Below are 21,514 nucleotides of genomic sequence, written 5' to 3'. Positions count from 1 at the left end.
TTTCTATTAAAAATAATGTTATTTGGGATGAAATGTTGAAATGAGGAGTTTCAATATTTCAGCAGTAAAGTTGGAGAACTGAAATAAGAAAGTTATATATCACATCCATATTTATTTATTCATCTGTTTACATGAAGTATCTCCTTGGCTCACTATCTCCCATCATTGCCTGGCTAATAAAAAAAAAAAGAAAACCAAAATGCAAAGCAGTTACAAATCTAAGTTACTAGATTAGTCTTCATTCATATTTCCATACTGAATTATATATACACGGTCATTTCCTGCACTGGTTATTCCCATCTCAATATAGAACTACCATTTATGAGCCCAATGGAAAGTGCCAAGGGGTTAAGCTCATGTCAACCCAGACTCCAAAGGAACAAATACAAAAAAGGTCTCTGCCTTGAGAGCTGACAATCTTGTCATTAGCATGAGTTGCAATCTGGGGAATAAACCCTCCAGTATTTTAAAATTAACTCCCACTGAAGTGAGTAATAATGAGTCTGACCTCACACCAAGGGCTAGGACACCATTCTTATTTCACAATATGAGATGGCAGGACAAGGAATTCCTCTCACATCCCAAAGTTGTAAAATGGCCTGACATTTTAACACTGCAGAAGTGGTTTGGATTCTGCTGCTAGACTGGGAGATTCCCAATCACAAGGGCTACACATTTTCCATTTCTTGGCCTCAAACCTAGCTGAAGGTGTCCACAAAGCCCCCAAACCAGGAGAGTACAAACTCCTTGAGGGCAGGGTTTTGGAGGGGTTCTTTTTCTCAATTTTGTGTCTGTACCCCCAGAGCCTAACCCTAGTAGCTGTTTGATAAAAATGTTTGTGGCGTTAAAATGAATTCTCTGCTGGCAATTTGCTTAGTGCCTAGAGAAAGCACTTTTTTGGAGAGAGACACCTCTTAGGGGTTAACCTTTGGGGTTATGGAACCCTCTAGCAAACCAGTGGAACTTATGATAGGAACCCTTCTAAGAATCATGTTTTTAAATACAGAAAATAAAATTCACAGAATTACAAAGGTATGATAGCTATAGGAATATGGAGGGAAAAAAAAACAATGAAAAATCCAGACCCTGGTTAAGAATTTAGTTCTAGACAGAAAGTCCGAAGAACAAAAAGTAAACCCTCAGGTCAGATTCAGTAAGAAAATACAATAGATGCTTTGAAGGAATCTTAGGTTTCCAAACCTAAGCTGCCTTGTGGTATTTTTTTTCTCTCAAAAATTAATGTGGTATTTGGGGATAAAATGCTGATATGCAGAGTCTAAATATTACTATAGTTCAAATGGAGGAATGACATAGGAAAGTTAATCTTTCCCAAAATGTCATCTATATCACCTGCATATTTATTTCTTCATCTGTTTACATGTGGTATCTCCCAAGGCTCCTGGGTTCTCATAGAATATAAATTCCTTAAGGATGAGGCTTATTTTTTCATTGTTTCACACTCCTAGCAATTAGCCCAGTATCACCCTTCCTCTGACCTAACACATTCTGTAGGTGCTTAATAAATGCTTTGTGGACCTGGACTGGAAGCTTCCCTGCCTTTGAACAGAGAATTGAGGGAATGATTCTTCTGAAAAAAAAGCTTTTATATTTAGTGTTTCTACACAATGAGTCTGAATATTCATAGAAGGCCTTTGAGAATTGCTTCCTCTCTCTCCCTAACCTTCTGCCTCCTGGCCAAGCTTCCTTCCTTCAAGTTTCTGTTAATTCTACCTTTTTTAGGAGCCTTTCCCCCTTCTCACTAATGTGAGTGTCTTCCTTCTGAAATAACCTCCACTTTACCTTATTTATATTACAAAAAAATAATATAGCTCATATATTATAGCTTATATATATTAGAATATATCCTTCTTGAAGAGAGAACTTTTTTTTGCCTTTCTTTGTAGCGCCAGTGCTTAGGATAATTTGTGGCACATAGTAAGTAAACACTTAATAAATGCTTGTTGAGGGTCAGCCAGGTAATTCAGTGGATAAAGAGCCAGGCCTAGACAATGGAGGTCCTAGATTTAAGTTTGACCTCAGATCTGTCCTAGATCTTGTCCTGGCAAGTCACTTAACCCCAATTGCCTAGCCTTTACATCTCTTTTGTCTTGTAACCCCAAATTACTGTTAGTACTAAGATAGAAAGTAAGGGCCCATAAAAAAAAAATAAAATAAATACTCATCGGCTGATTTTTGTGGCCAAAAACTTCACCACATTGTTGCTACCTTAGGAATAAGACTCCAAATAGTAAATACAAATAGTAAAAACAAAAAATAAACAAAGAACTAGAGGAAGGCTTTCAGCAACTTGGGTTGGTGTGCTGGAGAGGATATGAATGAAAAGTTCGTAGGATAAGAAGATATGAACAGTCTGAGATCATTACTTTAATGGACATATAACTGATGTCCCAATATAGAGAAGAGGGGGGATGTTGCTCAAATATTTTTTAAAGGTCACAAAGGGCCGATCAAGGTTTCTAACCATTCACTCAACTGTCAATTTTCTCAGTGCTGATAAATCCCTTCCAGCTCTAAATCTATGGATCCTCTGATCCTACTAGAAAGTATGTCAAATTTCACCCCAATGTGACCCGAAACAATCCCAAACATGAAATTCCTGGAATCATCTTTCATCTTACAGATAATACAAGTATACGGAGGGGAGAAGGGGAGCATAATTTTAAAAAATTATTGGGGGCAGGGAGAGGGAAAAATATCCTTACTCATCTTTCACAGGTAGAGCCATTCTATAGCCCAGATTTTCTGAGGTAGTTCTAATTCCAAGAAATAAAAATGCACCTTAAATATAAGGCTCTGTTTCCTTCATTAGAGCATGTTTGTGCCCATTTTGCGTTTGGAAAATTGGGTCGTATACTCATTGACTATCATAAGGATTTGCAAGCAAGGCAAGAATTAAATATAGAAAACAACGCCTGGAAGAGAGCCCAGTAGCCAAAAGGTAGGAGATGTCTTCTGTAAAGAATGGATGAAGCCAAGCAATTGGTGGTTATAACTAAAAGTGGACTGTTGGATTTTGTGTGGGCAAGATCTCTAATATCATTGACCTTAAACCTAGAATTTACCTTAGAAGTCTTTGCAATCTAGAAAAGAGGAAACTGAGCAAGGTCCGGGGAAGTAAAATGATTTGCCTAGGATCATGTAGCTAATAAGTGCCCAAAATGGGATTCAGACTATTCTTCTTGGCTCCAAGCTTAGCACTCTAAGACTACTCCAAGTAGTCTATACTGGTAGTCTTGAATTCATTACTTTTATCTACTAATGGGGGGGCAGTTAGGTGGCACAGTGGATAGAGCAACAGGCTTGGAGTTAGGGAGTCTTGAGTTCAAATCTAGCCTCAGACACTAGCTGTGCAACTCTGGGCAAGTCATGTAACCCTGTTTGCCTCAGTTTCCTCATTTGTAAAATGAGTTGGAGAAAGAAATAGCAAACCACTCTAGTATCTTTGTCAAGAAAACCCCAAAAAGGGTCATGAAGAATCAGACACAACTGAAATGAGTGAACAATAATCATCTACTAATGGTGTTTTAAATTTCAGGATCTCTGAATCAGGGGTTCCCAGCATCTTGGAATCACTTAATTAAAAGGGGTTTGGAAGACACTGAGCCCAACTGAGAACTCCTTCTATAACAAGTAATCATCTTCATTGAAGATTTCTAATAAAGGCAAACTCCCTACCATCTAGTCTCATTTCTCATAGTTCTGTTTCGTGATGATTTTTTCCTCTCTCCATAAATTGCCTGACCTTGGACAAATCCCTTCACACGTTGGGGCCTCAGTTTCCTCTGTAACTGTATAATGAGGAAGCTCTCTGGTGCCTTCCAGCTCTTGAGTCTCCCTGTATTATATCCTTCTATTCCAATGAGAACAAGACGGACTTGTTTCACATTTCCTCATACCTTAGATTTTTTTTTCTTTTGAGGCCTCACCCTCTCCCAGACAATAACAACATCCTTCCTGTGGGTTGGTGACCAATGCCACATTGAAGAGGCTTAACAAGCACTTTACACAGCTGCATCGTCACCTCATTTTCTTTGTTTCTAATCCTTCTGCTAAGATAACCTAACACACACAGCATGACTGTACAATGAGCAGATTGTTTCTCCCCCTCCCCTTTTCCCCCCTTTCCATGTTGCCTCCCAAATTCCTGGCCAGAGCCAACCATAGTTGCATTATTCCGCTCAGAAGATAACGCTAGACTGATTTTGCATTCAGAATAAGTATTTGGCAAGGAGACTGCCTTGTCCAGTATGGGGCCATACAGGGAAACCACCATGGGAGTGGCAGGGGTGAGCAAGGAAGGGGAGCTCTCTTCTGGGCCTTCATCCTCTCGGAGCAGCTTGTGGACCCGAATGGATCCAAAGTCAAGAACTGGCACTAAGGAACGTTCTAGATTTGTGCTAAGGAGAGTCTCCCAAGAATTGTTTAAAAGGTGGACGTGGAAGCCATCGGATGGAAAGACCCCAAGATCCTGGGCTATCTCTCTGCAGTCACAAGGGAGCAGAAACTAAAACCTGTAAATGCTTTCTCAAGATAGGGTAGCAGGCAGTCTGACAAGCCTATGAACAATACGGGGTGGAGGCCTAGACTGTCTTCCACATGGAGACTTCCTTCAGTATAGAATGGACTCATACATAAGTTACAATTTCAAAATGAATGAGCATAACCTTAAAGAAGATATATATATATACCATGTCCCTCATCCTCTAGGACTCTGATCCCTGTCTCTTATGGAAGAGAAAAGGGGCCTTTGGAGGGGTAATTCTGGTTTATTTGAGAGGGGAAACTGCTTTTATCAAGGTTCTACCTTTCTGGGAAGAAGGGTGTTGATAACAATTCCTGAGCCTGATGTGATTCCCACCTTTCCCTCAATAAAGTCAACTATAACAGTGTTTCCCAACACTGGTCCAGTGTTTTTATTGGTTTTCAAAACTTTTACAACTAAAGAGTCTGACTTATTAAAACTTGTAAAGTTAGAAAAAAAAATTTCCTGTCTCACTCCTTTTCTCTTCCTCTTGTTCCTTAGCTAATAATAATAGTAATAATAATAATAATAATATCTAACATTTCTATAGTGTTTACTACATGCCAAGCACTGGGCTAACCACCTTACAATTATTATCTCATTTGATCCTTACAACCTCCATGGGAGGTAGGTGCTATTATTACCCCCATTTTACAGATGAGGAAACCAATACAAATAAAGGTTAAGAAATTTGCCCAGAGTCACCCAGTTAGAAGCTTCTTGGGCCAGAATTGAATTCAGACCCTCCTCACTACAGGCCCAGTGCTTTATCTAGCTATGAGTGCTGCCTTCCTGCCTCCAGAATTCACCTGTACTAGTCTACTGAGGCTGTGGAAGACAGGAGACTAAAGGAATTTTCACTACAGAATTTAGGAATTTTACCAGATCTCAACATAGTTTGACTTGGGACACACTGGATAATAACTTACAAAAATAAATAAAAGACCTGAACAAAGTTTGGCATTAAAAAATAAAGAGAAGAGTCCCTCTCTGTTCTCCATCCCTTCAATTTCCAGTTGCCTGGTGGACATCTCCATGTGGATGTCCTTCTTGTACCAAAAAATCAGTATATCCAAAACTGAATTAACGTTTTTCCTACCCTAAATTGGCCCCTTTGCCAAACTTCCCTTTCTCTAACAATGGCCATATCATCTGATGGCACCATCATCATCTGGGTCACCCATGTTTGAAACCTCAAAGTCATTTTTTACTTACTCACCATGTCCAATCACTTTCCAAGACCTGTTCAATTCTGCCTCTGCAACATTCTCATAGTCATATCCTGCTCTTCATTCACACGGCTACCTCCCTAGTTTAGGGCTGGAGCACATTTTCTCCTGGAATGTTGTGACAGCCTCCTAACTGGTCTCCTTGGTTCCCTCTCTGATCCAACACAGCTTTCCAAATCACCTTCATGAGGCACGGGTCCCAACATGTCACTTCTTCAGTGGCTCTCTATCGCCTCTAGGATAAAATACCAACTTCTTGACCTGACATTTAAGGCTCTCCAGATCTGAACTCAGCTTACCTTAGTAGACTTGTTTCTTGTTCCTCCCCTTCACATGATATAACCAAACCAGATTCCTAAGCTATTCTCCAATTTCTAACAATGCTTGCTTTTGTCTTTCTAACATGGGTTTTACCCCCTGCTCAGAGGATGCTACATCTTCATATCCAACTTTCAGAATCCTTTCCTGGAGATTTCTGGTGTTGCCTTCCCTGATTGTCTGAAGCCAAAAAAGATTCCACTACCTCAAATTTTCCTACATCAGCATTCAGTAAACAATAATGTATTAAATGCCAATTATATACCAGGCACCATGCTCAGTGCTAGAAATACAAAGAAAGAAAACCCAGTTCTTGCTCCATTCTAATGGTGGAGTCAACATGCTAACAATTGTAAATACAAGATCCACCAAGATATGTCTAGATCTCCCCTTTGTCACCATATTTGTCTATTTAAGTGTCTTATGTTATGATTAAAATTATCTCATGAGACTAATTTTTAGATAAAAATATAAGGATATTAATTATATCAGGTTTATAAATCAGGCCAGCATCATAACCAATAAAATGACATAGGTCTCCATGGCTTTCTCACAACCAGGGACAACCTGAGCTGTACCAGGCAGCTTAATGAATAGATTTTTTAGGAGCTCATTGCTCAGCCCCTTCCTTGAACATTCCAAGTCATCTTTAATTATTGATAACTAATTAAAAGGTGGTCCATAAATCTATGAATTTGGCCACATCCCCACAGGTGGAAAGGTCACACATATGGGAAAAGAACCCTTTTTCCCTTCATTCATTTACCAAAATCAAAAAGGAAGACATTCTTTGGGATTACAAAGGACAAAGAAAATGCAAAAAAAACAGCAGACTAGACAGTATCTCTGACCCAGATTCCATTCACAGGAATACACAATAATTCTCTCTAATATATGAGAATTAATACAGCATACAACAAATAAATTCTCACACCTATCTCCCCCCAGAAGAATGGAAGCTCCATGAGTAAATTCCATTTTAAACTTTGTATTCCTGGTGCCAAGCACAATGCCATGCTTGACAAGGTGCCTAATAAATGTTTGTGAAATTGAACTTTATTTTCATGACATCATGTCTCTTGGGACTAATCACATTCTATCTTGTATGGTAGGTCTCTTAATTCACCATTTCATCTTACCCTTCCTCCCCCCCCCCAATAGATTGCATGCTTCTTGAAGGAAGAGAATTTGGCTTATTTGTCTGGCTTAACAATGTTGCCTTCTATATCATAGGCATTCAATGAGCATTTGTCTTATGAATTGATTAATTCAATCTAAACAAACATTTCTGTACTGAATCAGACTCAGGGTCCATCGATCAGTGTTCTGTCTATGGATGGCACCACAGGAGGGTAGATGAGGATGGTTGTTCTATTTGATGTTAATTAACCTCAGAGATTATGGAGACCCAACCTACACATCCCCATTTCCTTTAATAATTCATTATGAAGCTATTCTCTGAGGACTTCTCTAAATATTTATTGAGAGTATTTCTATGTTTGGCTTCTACTTATGTGTATTTCAGCCTATTCTACCGCTTAATGAACAAGCAAGGAAAGGAATGGAGATTTAGGGAACATCTTAGTCTCATTCTTCTTGATAGGCTATATAGGGTCCTTCCCTAAGGAATCAAAACTGATATTAATGGGTGGAGAGGTATTTATGACATAATTAGGGATCTAGACCTCACACTTAGTCATGTGAAACAAGAGAACAACCACCCACGGGTCGAGGTTAGCTTGATGAATATGTTGGCAGACCCAACACCCATGGGGCCCAATGATGTTGGCGTGGTACAACTCATGTCCTACATGACTACAATGTCTAATGACAGCATTGTTCACTGTTCAGTTGGGGAAAGAGCTCTTGGGGTTACAACTTTCATAAATTTAGCATCATCTAAGAAGAGTTTTATTTCCTATTATTGATCTTAAATCGAGTTTATCAAGCTTCTCCAGAAGTAATAGGGCAGTAGCTGGCAGCTGATTGGCAAAGGGCATTAAACCTGGATTTAGGAAGATGAGTTCAAATGCAGTCTCATACCCTTACTATATGTGAAATTCCAGGAAAGTCATTTAACTGTTGCCTGCCTCATCTGTACAATAGAGATGATAAAAGCACCTATTAAAAAAAAAAGAAACTCTTAACTTCCTTCTTAGAATCAATACCAAATTTTTTTTTCCAAGATAGACAGGTGGTAAGGGCTAGACAATTGGAGTCAAGTGACTTGGCCAGGTCACACAGCTAGGAAGTATCTAAGTTCACATTTGAACCCAGGACATCCCCATCTCTAAACTTGGCTCCCTATCCATCAAACCACCCACCTGGCCCAGCACCTACATCTAAGAGTCATTGTAAAAATGAAATAATATTTGTGAATCGCTTTGCAAATCTTAAAGTGCTATATAAATGCCATGTTATTATAGCTATTATAAAGTCTGTGCTTGCCTTTATTCCACTACAGACTTTTCCCCATATCCCATTTCAGCTTTCTCTCAAGACTAAAGAATTCTAATCTTTTTAGCTTGTCCTTATATGAAAGTGATTCACTCTAGGGGGCCTTTCTTCCATAACACAACAGGTTTTATTGAGTCAGTCTTCTCATTCTCAGTGCCCAGAAGGCTGATCAGAAAAACAGTAACATTATCATTTCCCTGATGGTATTTGGCCCAAAGTCACCCTGCCATCTTATTTGAATGATGCTGTTCATCAGGTATCCCAGTTGTCTGCCTGAGTTAAGAGATCATTTGTGAGCAAGTCTTCAGAGATTCTGGTCCTGTCAGTGCAGGATCAGCCTCATAAGCCATCTTTACAACCAATTTCTGCACAATAGATGAGACCTGCTGGATCTGCCAATCCAATTTGGGCATTCATTTGGCCCAGAGCACCATGTCCACTTCTGTTGATCTGGTGTTTTTCCATTGTGTAAACATGACCTTACTCTTGCTTGGGCAGCAACTAGGTTCTCTGTGATTTCATAAAAACAGGGAATTTCTGGTTCCTTAGATTTAGGAATGGCACTTGTGGTTAAGGAGGTCTCTGATACACACCTTGGATTCTACTTTTGAATTCTGAGGGTAAAGGAATTTGCATCCAATGAATGAGAAAAGTCACTCCTTCTGTCCACCACGGCCCCAGTGACCCTGATGATAACACTACAGTAGTTTTTAGAAGTAGAAGCCTAAAGAGCCCAGTAGTTAAGGTGACATATTCCTGCCATTCTCCCTCCAAATTTACAATTGATCCAGTCTGTAATCTCATCATCTCTGCATTGGAAAGTCCAAAGATCCATCTAGTCCAATCTATACTGAATAATTATCTCAAATCAAATGAGATGTTGCATGTAAATCACTTTGCAAATCTCTTCATCATTTTATCACAATTAAGTTCATTAATTCTATTCAATAAATATATATTAATTGCCCAGGATGTGCAAGGTCCTATGTTTTTTGGCAGAATAAGAAAATGAGGGATAGAATAGACCTTGGGAGTCATCTAGTCAAGAAAGATCAATAAGATATAGTCTCTGTCTTCAAGAAACTTATAATATAATGAGATACAAATTCCTCTGAAAGTTAATAGGAGAGAGATCAGGGAATCACAATGCATCCATGTCTAACTTGCCTAGAACATTAGTAACTAGAAGGAGGTATAGTTTCAAGTTTCAAGGAAGTAATGTGTCCCTCTTAACGATATACCTCTGGAGAGCCTCTGTACTCCCTCCTGACTTCCCTCTCTTTTATTTTACTTTTTTGAACCTTTACCTTCCATCTTAGAATCAATACTGTGTATTGGTTCCAAGGCAGAAAAGTGGTAAGGGCCAGGCAATGGCACTTAAATGATTTGCTCAGGGTTACACAGATGGAAGTGTCTGAGGCCAGATTTGAACCAGAACCTTTGACTCCATGGCCTGGCTCTCCATCCCCTTTATCTCTTAGAACTCTTCAATTTGTCTAAGTCTTAGATCAAATACCATCTTCAACATGAAGCACCCCCCCCCCCCCCCGTTCATTCCAAATGCTAATGTCTTCCCTGTCAATTTATTGTGAAACTTAAAAAAAATTATATACATCCATATGCATATATGGGTGATTTGAGGTGATTTGGCAGGGAAGACATGAAAATGTCAATGTATGTATGTGTGTAGGTCTATATGTGTGTAGTTATATACTTATGTATGTATGTATGTATGTGTCTATCTCTTTTTATCATCTTTCTTTCTATCATCTACATATCTTCCTTCCTTCCTTCCTTCCTTCCTTCCTTTCTTCCTTCCTTCCTTCCTTCCTTCCTTCCTTCCTTCCTTCCTTCCTTCCTTCCTTCCTTCCTTCCTTCCTTCCTTCCTTCCTTCCTTCCTTCCTTCCTTCCTTCCTTCCTTCCTTCTTTCTTTCCTTCTTTCCTTCTTTCCTTCTTTCTTTCTTTCTTTCTTTCTTTCTTTCTTTCTTTCTTTCTTTCTTTCTTTCTTTCTTTCTTTCTTTCTTTCTTTCTTTCTTTCTTTCTTTCTTTCTTTCTTTCTTTCTTTCTTTCTTTCTTTCTTTCTTTCTTTCTTTCTTTCCTTCTTTCTTTCCTTCTTTCTTTTCCTTCTTTTCCCACCAACTCTGGGAGATCGGTATGGATCCTCTGGCTCCTATAGAACAATTCTTAGCTATCAATGACTGACAAAGAACTAAAATCCTGTTATTTAGAACTAAAAGGGGTCTTGGAGATCATCTAATCCTTTCCTACCCCTTGCCCCCAGCCACAAGCACATACTCCCTTGTTTTAAAGATCAGGGAATGAAGGCACAAATAAATGAAATAACAGGGAAATATAGGAACTCAGGTCTGATAGTACAAATAACTAATTCACTGTGCAACAATGATAACAGAACATCTGCTGGTTCTTTCCACTTGCCAACAGGTCCCTTCCAACTCTAGACCTATGTTTCCAGCAGGGGAAAGAAAGGAAAATGAACACCACACTGGCCCTTTCACTCATCATGCAGTCATCAGACTGCAATGCCAGTCTGAAGCAGATTCACTTGGCAAGATCACAATGACCTAAACCAGGCAATGAGCTATGCTCAGGAAGGATTTAATCTGAGGATAGTCAATAGCAAATACCTTCCTTGGGTAATTATAAGAAAAAGATCCATTAGGCTCCAGCAGAGACCAATGTCTTGTTCACTAATGAGCCTTTTCTTCTTATTAATATGAGGAGCACTTCCTGTAATGTCTGCTCTAAATTCTGAAAAGCAGTATGAGCTTAGGCAAGTTAAACTGCTCAGATCTGCCTTTCAAGGCAGCAGTTTGGCCCTGGCTCAACTCTCACTACATGATTTTTTTTTTTTAATTTGGAATCAAGGGTTCATTCTCTTGATTTGATTTCATCTACTTAGTGGAGTGCTAAACACAACCCCAGATGCTGGAGAACTTGCCTTTGGGGTCAGACAGGGAATACTAAAGGTCCAGCCACTAGACCAAGTATCAGTTGAGATGAGAGGTTGTGTAGGCTTTGTAGGAAAACAAAAACAGCTCACCAAACTTCACTCTTAAGTTAAAATACTTTTAATCTGTTTTAATAAGATCTATCATTTTAATGCTCACCAAGAAAGATATTCTGATTTACCTGAATTATGTGTTTTTTTAGAGGAAGCTGGGCAGCAAAGTTGATAGAGGACTAGATCTGAGTTTGCATCCTACTCAACACATTCTAGCTGGAGACCTTGGGCAAGTCACTTCACTTTAACCTCTCTAAGCCTCTCTAAGTTCCTTCAACTGTAAAATGGGGGTGATAATAACACTTATTTCCAAGGGAAATTGTGAGAATCAAATGAGGTATTTGGAAAGCACTTATCACAGTGCCTCATAGGTAGTTACTTAATAATCTCATTTTTTTCCTTCCTTCCTTCCTTCCTTCCTTCCTTCCTTCCTTCCTTCCTTCCTTCCTTCCTTCCTTCCTTCCTTCCTTCCTTCCTTCCTTCCTTCCTTCCTTCCTTCCTTCCCTCTCCCTTCCCTCTTTCCTTCCTTCTTTCTTTCCCTCTCTCCTACCTACTTTTCCCCCTTTCTCTTTCCCTTTCTTTCTCCTTTCCTCTTCTCCCTTCCCTCCTCTTTCTTCCTTTTTCCTTTCTCTCTTTTTTACCTTTCTTCTTTCTTCCCTTCTTTTCCTTTCTTCTTCCCTCCTGTCCCTTTTTCATTCCCCACTCCTCTCTCTTCCTTCCCACCTTCCTACCTCCCTGTCTCCCTTTCCTCTGGGTTAAGCAATCAAGCTTTTTTTACTAAATATTTATCACTTTCCTGGCTTAGTAAATACAATATAATAAACCTAATTAGCTATTTCGTTGTTGATTAAGGATCTTACACTACCTCAGTTCATCATTCTTTGCAATGGATGAGAAGATATTAATAGGCTACACCTGATCTTGAACCAAAGGTCAAAAAGTGATTCCATGTTGATGGCAGAAGATGCACATATAGAAGACAAATGTTTTGACCTCTTCCCATTAACACATATCTGGCTCATCTTCTGTTCCTTCAGGGCCCTCCTTGCTTCTAGATGACACCTAACTAATTGGATAACTAATCCAGTTGGAGAACACATAGAACTAGAGGCTCTTTGAGACAATGTTTCAGTCCAGAGGAGTGACTTCAATGGTGGACTTTTCACACAACATAGTCTTTGTGATAGCTGACAAATCATTCCATGGGGTCGGCTTTCAATTCCACCCAAGCATGGTGCTATTCCTGAGAGGCAGCGTGGGAGGGTGGAGAGAATGCCAGAGTCAGGAAGAACTGGGTTTGAATCTCACCTCATATGCTTACTAGCTGTGACCTATCTGAGCCTCAGTGTCTTCCTCAGTAAAATAGGGATAAAAATAGCACCTACTTCATAGGATTGTCTTGAGGATCAAAGAAGATAATTCTTTGTAAAGCACTTTGTAAACAGTAAAGTACTAGGTAAAGGTCAGCTGTTATGACTACCATAGAGAGGGTTGGGGTATCTGTCCAAGACAATATATGTACCTACAATTCTTGGTATAGACAAGGCCACCAAGTTATGTCCCCACCTTCCTAATTCTTGGGATTTTCCACTAGTTCTTGAAAGCTATAATCTCATTAAGTTCCACCCAGTGGCTAGAATCCTAGAACTGTATGGACTCTGTTGGGCAGGGGTGACCTGACCAGAATTTAGCCGCAATTTTTGCAGGGAATGTGTGTCTATATGTTTGCGGGGAGGGGATTAATGGGGAAGGAAGGGCTGTGGGTACAGCCAGGGGACTGGAGCACTCTCCTTCCCTTGGATGAGGCTACTGCTGGGGTGGGGACAGGAAGGGAAGGAAGCTCAATCTGGGAGAGTGCTATCTAAATTTTCCACCCTGGGGCAAAGTTCCTATGGCTCCACCCTAGTTAGAGCTCTGGGTCTGATCCTGCCTACAGCATCTAACCTATTAGCTTGTGGAGGGCACAAACATAATTTTCCATATTCTACAGAAATCTGACATGGTGCTGCACCCAGAGAGATAACCTATTGGTATTTAATAAAAGCAGTTTTTCACTCATTCATTTGTTGTCAACAAACTAGTAAATAAGAGTGGGTTGCTAATTGTCTTCATAGTAACAGCCTTAATGCATCATAGACACAATAGGTCCTCTGCAGCTTCCTTAGCAGGGAGGACACTTGTCATCATGGAAGTGTCATGACATTTTGCATTTCTGTAAAATGCTTTAAGCTCATCAACATAAAGAAACAAAGTAAAGAAGAGCAGAATTCTATCCATAGCTCATTTCCTTCCTATTGCCATGCCATGCATCAATCAATAAGCATTTATTAAGTGATATGTGCCAGGCACTATGCTAAGAGCTAGGGAAGCAACAGAGGCAAAAGACAATCTAATTCAGGGACACAAGTACAAAGCCACCAATGTGCAGGAAAAAGAGGGAATAATTAACAAAGGGCAAAAAACTGGAAGTAAGAGGGGTTGGATCAGATTGTGTCCTCGTGCTACTTCCTATGTTACATCACAAGGTAGTCACTTAACCTCTCTTGGGGTCAGTCTCTTCCTCTCTAAAAGAATGTTTATATGGTATTTACTATGTGCTAAGAGTTTTATTTGGATTTCACCACAGCTATGGAAGGTAGGTGCTACTCGTTTCCTCATTTTACAGTTGAGGAAACTGAGACAAACAAAGTGTAAGGGACTTGAGCAGGGTCACAAGCTAGTTAGTGTTGGAAGCTGAATTTGTTCTTGATTCCAGGCATTCCAAGTCCTCTTCCAACACTAAATCTATGAACCAGCTTCTCAGAGGTCCCTTAAACACTGTCCACACCACTTAGTAAAGGGCTGCTAATCTGTACGGTATGTCGGCGTCACGCAAGGGTCCCATTGGGTCCCTGGGGCTTGTCTCCTCAGCTGGATCAAAGGGGCATTTATACACTCTTTTCTTGTTTTCGGATACATCTAAGGTCTGCATCCCTGAGCTTCCCTTGGCAACAGAAACCAGAAGCGATGGAGCCTCTCTGGTGGGAATTCTCATTACTATTCACTTCACAGCCAGAGAGTAGCTGGGGAGAGAGTCTGTCTCTGCCTTGGTCAGTCCTGTTTCTCTCTCCCAACCTCCAGTTGTCCTGGAGACATTCTCGCTAGAATTTCTTGATTTTCTAACCTTTTAGAGTCTCCTCTCGTGGTAATATGAAGGGGACTGTCATTGTGTGTTTGCTCAGGGACTTCTAACACTCCCAAGTAGATGAGCTGCAGTTCTGTCCAGCGAGGGCTCCCTAGAGCCCAGAGTTTCTGTTTCACAAAAGAAAAGCTCTGGGAACAGAGAGTGATTTAAAAAGCCAGAACAGGAAACATGGCAAGGAGACAACAGATTGAATGACAAGGACTGAGGAAAGAGAACATCTTCTGAGTGCACAGTGATTGGGAAAGTCGGACCAAACATGTGGAAGCCATGTGTTCTGTGAGTTTGGTGAGCATCTGCCTCTGACGGTGGGGAGGAGACAGCATCTGAGAGGGATAAACACCAGGCAAAGGTGGCCTCAAGCTGCCTGTGCATGGGGATGCCGCCATATTGCTGGGAAATGGAGTGTAACATAACACGTCTAGCCCATTCAATACCTGAGGAATGGGCTGAGGCCCAGAGACATGTTGTGACTTCTCTGAGATCACAAAGGCATTAAGTGGCATGATTAGAATTTGAACCCATGTCCCCTGCCTCTAAATCCAATATTTGTTCCATTGTACTGCACTGCTCTTCAGTGATATGTTCTATAGTAATACTGAGAAGAATGTGTTTTATGAACTGGAAAGCAGTAAGAGAAATGTGAAATCGATTATGCCAGGACATTCCAGATTTCAGTGCTTTACCCTCATCTCGAAAATACTCCCTGAAATGCCTTCTGAGTCTGCTCTCCTTTACAAATAGTGCTGCAAAATTCTTGCCAGGTCTAAGAGGGTGCTAAGAAATATAGGAAACTATGGAAAAGTCTGGCACCCTTCCAGAGATGAAGGCTAGCGGTGGCTAGCAGTTTGCCCAGCTCTGCTGATCCTTTTACAATCTGAAACCACAGAAAAGAGGTTGAAGGTCACCCTCTCAGTCTTAACATTGAAATTCCTGAAGTTTCTGGTTTAGTGCCACAGGCTTCAATCTCTTCAAACCTATGTTTGGGTTTTGTCAGTTTTCTCTAAATTCCATTCAAAGATGGAAGAAACAAAACTGGTAGAAAACACCAATTTCTGGTTATTTTTTTAAGGACAAACTTTTAGACAACATAAATATGTATTTATGAGTTTTCTGACACAAGCACCTATACAGGGCTTTCTTAAATTGTGCTTCTATTTCTAAAAGGGCACCAAGGAGTCCCTTAAAGTCTGGAATGTGCAATAACCCTGCATATAGAAAGTATTTATTCTAAATATAGATTTTTAAAGCATATACTTACTATTTACTCAGTAGACTGGACTGACTTCCTTTGAGCTATTCTGGTCTATCATGTAAATATGTATAGCAATCATTCTTAGCAACACTCTTTTGTGCATGTTATTGGGCACTTTGGGGAGCAAAATAACTTAGGTATGTGACTACCATCTCCCCTAAAGTTACCAACAGCAACTAGACAGTCATATGGGACAAGTGAATTCCAAATTTTATTCTGCAACTCAAGAATGGTTTTTAGTTAGATTGGTGGAAAAATACACCCTTAAACAGGCAAATAAATTTTTTTTCAACAGCCAAACCACTTTTAGTAAATAAATGTAGGAAAGTGAGCCCCCAGTCATAGCAAATGTTTACAGCTGAGTTAAAGGCTCTTAAAAATAAGGCATTTGATGGTCCACTGCCAAAATATGGACTCTAGCAGTCTGGATTGCACAGCTATTAATAAAGACTCAGTGTTACGATGAAAAACTCAGGGGGAAAGTTTCGATTCAGTTTTTATTCCAGTCTCTATAAAGTTGTCCATGAATGATGCTATATAGATAGGGTTCTAACTGTTGTTCTGGAGGGGAAAATAGATAAACTAGGGATATGTGAGAGGACACTGAAATCAATGAACGTTTGGATCTTTAGAGAACATTTAACTCTCTCAACTCAATTCAAATCTCACTACAAAGGAAACAGAGAGAACAATGCTACCTGGGGATGATCACCCTGAAGGTAAAAGGCATCCAGAGTCTAGGGGAGAGGAACTAAGTTCAATTGTTCTAGTTAGGTCTGACCCTCTGTGACTCCACCCATTTGGGTTTTTTTTGGCAAAGGTACTAGAATGGTTTGTCATTTTCTACTCCAGATCATTTTTTACAAATGAGGAAACTGAGGTAAACAGGGTTAAATAACTTTCCCAGGGTCACACTGCTAATAAGTGTCTGAAGCCAGATTTGAACTCAGGAAGATGAGCCTTTCTAATTCTAGTCCCAGTGCTCTATCCATTATATCACCTAGCTATAGCAGACACCAACACAGTTGCTCATATTTTCTCTGTAGGATCCAGGTAATGCAGAAAACTGATAAGCTATAGAAACATCCAGGTCTACCAATGATTATTACTCTAGATAAAGCAAAGAGTTAAATCCAGCAGAGCCCTGGATTAAGCAGGTTCTACTCTCCTTACTTTCTATCTCCTGGGAGAAAGAGGAACAAAGGTAGAGCCTAAATCAGAATGTCAAAAGAAAACATTTCCAGAAATCAACTCAATCTCTAATGGCTCAACAAGCTATGCTACTTCATGATGAGAAGAGTTTTCATCCTGAGGAAAGGCACCATTACCCATTCCCAAGGAAAGATTCAGTTCAATGTGTCTACTTTCCATCAAAAATTACAAGGTGGTCTAAGGTCATAGATCTAGAATTAGACGGGACCTAGATGAGGGAAATGAAGGCAGGGGGAGATGTTGAGTGACGTCTCCCAAGATCACACAAGTAGTAAGTTTCTGGGGTAGGAAAGAATCTAGGTCCCCTACACTATGGGGCCAGTGTTTTTCATCACAGGAATGATTTTTAGAACTATTTACAGCAGATAATATAGAGACAAAGACAATTTGCTACTTAGCTCTGCCTCAACCGGAAAATCTAATTAATTAGAACATTTCATCCAGTAAGCTTTCTGTTTAATCAAGACTTCACTGTATTATAATTTTATTCCCATAGGTGTCTAAAATAATGCTCCTGATTTCCAGCCCTGGATCTTTCAAGGGCCACAGATCATTTTGTAATTTTTCTGATAGCTTATCAGTTAAAATAATGGACGTGGATTTCACAAAACTCTATACTCCACTCTTACTTATCTTATTCTTCACAGGTACCATTTCAAATGTTTTGCTCTTTCTTCAAGTGCCCAACCACACTTTCAAGCTTTACAATGAGAGTAGACATTTTAACTGCCCACTGTGAGAGGGAACTCCATCAACCCTTCCTTTAATTTAATCCATTAGGCTTCATAAGGTTATCACTCCACCTCTCAATCTCTTCCCAGAATAGAAGAGGTATGGCTAATTTCCACTAAGGAAAATCCTTTTGCCTGCACCTCTAATCGTATTTTCTCCCCAGTTCTTCCAGGTCCTTGCTCTAGCAGTCACCCCTTTATGTATTTTCCTTTTTAAAAGGTTATACTAATGTCTTCTGTTTTTTACATTGCAATTATCACACATGTTCAGCCTTACCTTCTCTGCTAGCTATTTCTCCCTTGCCTACAAACATGCTCAAGATGTCTTCTATTTTTAAAAAAAAGGCAAAACCCAACCATCTTCTTTTGACCCTTCTTCTATACCATCCAGCTACCAGCCATCTCTCTTTCTCCACCTTCATTGCTAAACTTTTCAAGGAAGTTGTCAACATTCAATGACTCTACTTCCTCACTACTATTATTCTTTAGACCCCTGAAATCTGGCTTCATTACCCACCATTCACATTGCTGGTCTAAGGACAACTATGACCTACTTCCTAATCACCAAATCCACTGCTTTCTCACTTCTATGCCTTGGCTTAATCTGTTCTCTTTGCCTGAAATAGCCCCTTTACCACCTCTTTCTACTAAACTGCTACCCATCTTTTAATACCAACATGTCATTTCAATTCTCTGGGCCTCCATGGCTGTAGAAAAATGTAAGAGAGTCACAATTCCATTCTTCTAAGGAGGATGCTATTAAAGGATTTACCAAAACTTGTAATTATATGCTAATGCTTATATGACTATAGAATTTCAGAGTTGGAAGAGACCTCAGAGACCATCTAATCCAAACTACTAATTTTTACACATGAGGAAACTAAGGCCTAGGAAGGTCAAACACTTTTTCCAGTGTCTCATTGACAATTAATGGCAAACAAGATGACCTGACTACCAGCAAAGTGCAGTTCAGACTCTTCCTCTGGAGATGCAGCTAATCTTACTCCCATCCTGCCTCCTAGATAGTAACTGTCTTTGTAAAGAGTAGATTCTTGATGAGACAAAATTCATGGAATAAAGAGATAATTTTGCCTGAGAGAGGAGAAATATTTAATGAGGACTTGCAAAGCCCATTTGAACTTTGGGAAAAATTGAAAGCTCAATGAAAACATGCAGGTCCATCTAAAATGACTTCTATATATTGAAGAGTTTGTGCTTAACATTAACTCTAAAGATCCAGGTTCAAAAGCATTCCTGGGGCAGCTAGGTAGTACAGTGAACAGAACACCTCACCTAGAGATTAGAAGACCTGGATTCTAATCCGAAACTCAGATACTTCCTGGCTTTGTGACCCTGGGAAAGTCACTTAATCCTAATTGCCTGGCCCTTACTCGTCTTCTGCCTTAGGACAGAAGGAAAGGGTTAAAAAAATATTCCTGCAACATGGATGGAATTAGATGGTCAGTTATCTGTCTGAGACCCAATTCAGTCTCCTGTGCAATACCCTGTGGGAAAGTTAAAAGCAAAACCAGAAATGTGACTCTGCTAACCCCTCCTCTGTTCACTAGAAAGAGCTAAGAGAGTTCAGAAGATCTGGTTATCTCAAAGCTCTTCCTCCTGCTCCTGGAATTGTTCTAGTTCGTAATGATTTTTCTTCTTCCTTTTAAAACCCTTACTTTCTGTCTTAGTAATAACTTTAAGATAGAAGAGCAAGGGCTAGGCAATTGGGGTTTGGTGACTTGCCCAGGCTCACACAGCTAGGAAGTATCTGAGGCTAGATTTGAACCTGGGTTCTCCTGCCTCCAGGCATGGCACTCTATCCACTATGCCACCTAGATACCCCAATGATGTTTCTTCTTGCTACAACCTGCTCCTCATTACTTCTTGACAGTTGAAAGCAACATCACCTGTTTTGTACTGATAATAATTCTAGGTCAGAACTGAGGTCCAGGACAATGATTACCCTTTCTCAAGGAAAAGGTCACTTAGAAGTGAACCATGTTAACATGAGAAAAGTGCCTTCTCAATCCAATCCCACGACTTGTCCTTTTTAGGAGACCCACAGTCCTTCTTGAAACTGTCTAAGGGAGTGATGAGTTACTAGGATTTTCTCTTCATTGCAAGCAGCTAAAAGTAAGGAACTATAATTGTGACATTGTGAAGGACAGCTAAAAAGGCATGCTCCTAGAATAATGTTTCCCTCATTTTCAGAAATGATCGTCAATGTAAAGCAAATCTCAGTTAACTGATCTCATTCAAAATCACAAGTACAGTAATAAACTAATTCTTGTGTCCAAGTTAACCAGAGCTATCTAAACTAGAACAAGCATTTGTCAGAGAGTTCCTTGACCAGACCCAGTTTGAGGCATGAAGACCTTTTCTTTAGGCTTCTGACTGAAAATTAAGTCTCTTTTTGCAACAACACCTCCAATATCCTTCTCCCTCCTCATGTCTGGGAGCCAACTCCTTAGAAACTCAAGTAAATCTCGATTTGCCTGGAAATAAATCAAAGGAATTCTTTCACCTTCTTTAATCTCCCCAACTTCTGGGAAAAGTTCCCTTCTGGTGCCCTCATGTGTTCCCTGAATATGAGAAAATGGCTATTTCATTCCAGACCCATTAGCCATTCTCCCTGAAATAGTTCCATGTTATGCATTCTTTCTATGCAAGTATAACTAAGGGCTTGAGGCACTGGGCATCTCCCCACTGATCTGATAGCAGGTGTCATAGGTGCCAATCAATCCCTTGCTTGCTTCTGCTTACCTTCTTGCTACTTTTCATGTCTCATCATCTGTTTCTACTTTTCAAGTGGAACCATATTTTTTTCTCAGAAGAAACCATAATCCTTTTAAAATCTTCATTGAAAAATCTTAAACTCCAAAAGATTTCTAGCCCAGATGAATAAAAATACATCTCTGGTGCACAAGACTTGCTGACATAGCCATCTTCCTGCATTAAGGCAGTCAAAATCAATGTTTCAAAACTGTAATGTTAAACTACCCAAAGCATCATTCAACGTCAGAAACTAATATGACTTTTCCGTGGAAATGACATTTTAAAAAGAGGCATTGCCATCTGCTTTGCTGTCGTATCCCAAGGACCCAGGGACCTTTTGATCTGATTTGCAGCTGAAATCCTGTATATGCTTTATCTTCCCCATTAGAATATAAGCATCTTGAGAGCAACAATCATCTTATCTATTTGTATCCCAATAATGCTCTCTTCACAAGAAGCACTTAAAATGCTTGCTTCATTCATTTTCATTCATTCACTCAAACATTTACTAAATATGAAAAAAGAAAAGCTCTTGTCTCTAAAGATGAATTTTGAAAAATGATAATCTTTTCCCATTTTCCAAAGTGTCATTTTTTTAAAGTCAAAATCTGCCTGTACAAGGGTATTATTTTATACTAAACCAGATGATTATAAATTACTCTTTTAGAGGAGATTCTCCTCAAGAATTCTTGATACTAGAACTAGATGGAACCTTCCAAAATCATTATTCAGTGAATAAATAAATTGAGAACTAGGAAAACCACCTCTAAAGTAAAGTAGTTAGGACTGAA

At 39.7% G+C, this 21,514-nt stretch overlaps 1 protein-coding gene and 1 long non-coding RNA gene across 2 annotated transcripts in view; both read right to left on the bottom strand.

Moving 5' to 3' along the window:
- The window catches only part of MAML2 (mastermind like transcriptional coactivator 2), a 434,525-nt gene that overhangs the window by 391,158 nt on the left and 21,853 nt on the right, over nt 1–21,514 (bottom strand). The window lies entirely within an intron of this gene.
- Nucleotides 1–21,514, bottom strand: part of LOC103101718 (uncharacterized) — a 134,342-nt gene that overhangs the window by 93,002 nt on the left and 19,826 nt on the right. The window contains exon 1 of the long non-coding RNA XR_467975.2: nt 1–21,514. This exon is cut by the window's left edge and continues 37,268 nt beyond it; it is cut by the window's right edge and continues 19,826 nt beyond it. This is a non-coding gene — a long non-coding RNA (uncharacterized LOC103101718).

This window comes from Monodelphis domestica, chromosome 4 (assembly GCF_027887165.1).
Source record: "Monodelphis domestica isolate mMonDom1 chromosome 4, mMonDom1.pri, whole genome shotgun sequence".
NCBI classification, from domain to species: Eukaryota; Metazoa; Chordata; class Mammalia; order Didelphimorphia; family Didelphidae; genus Monodelphis; species Monodelphis domestica.
The sequence above is the reverse complement of the archived record's forward strand: the minus strand, read 5'-3'. Positions and strand labels throughout refer to the sequence as shown.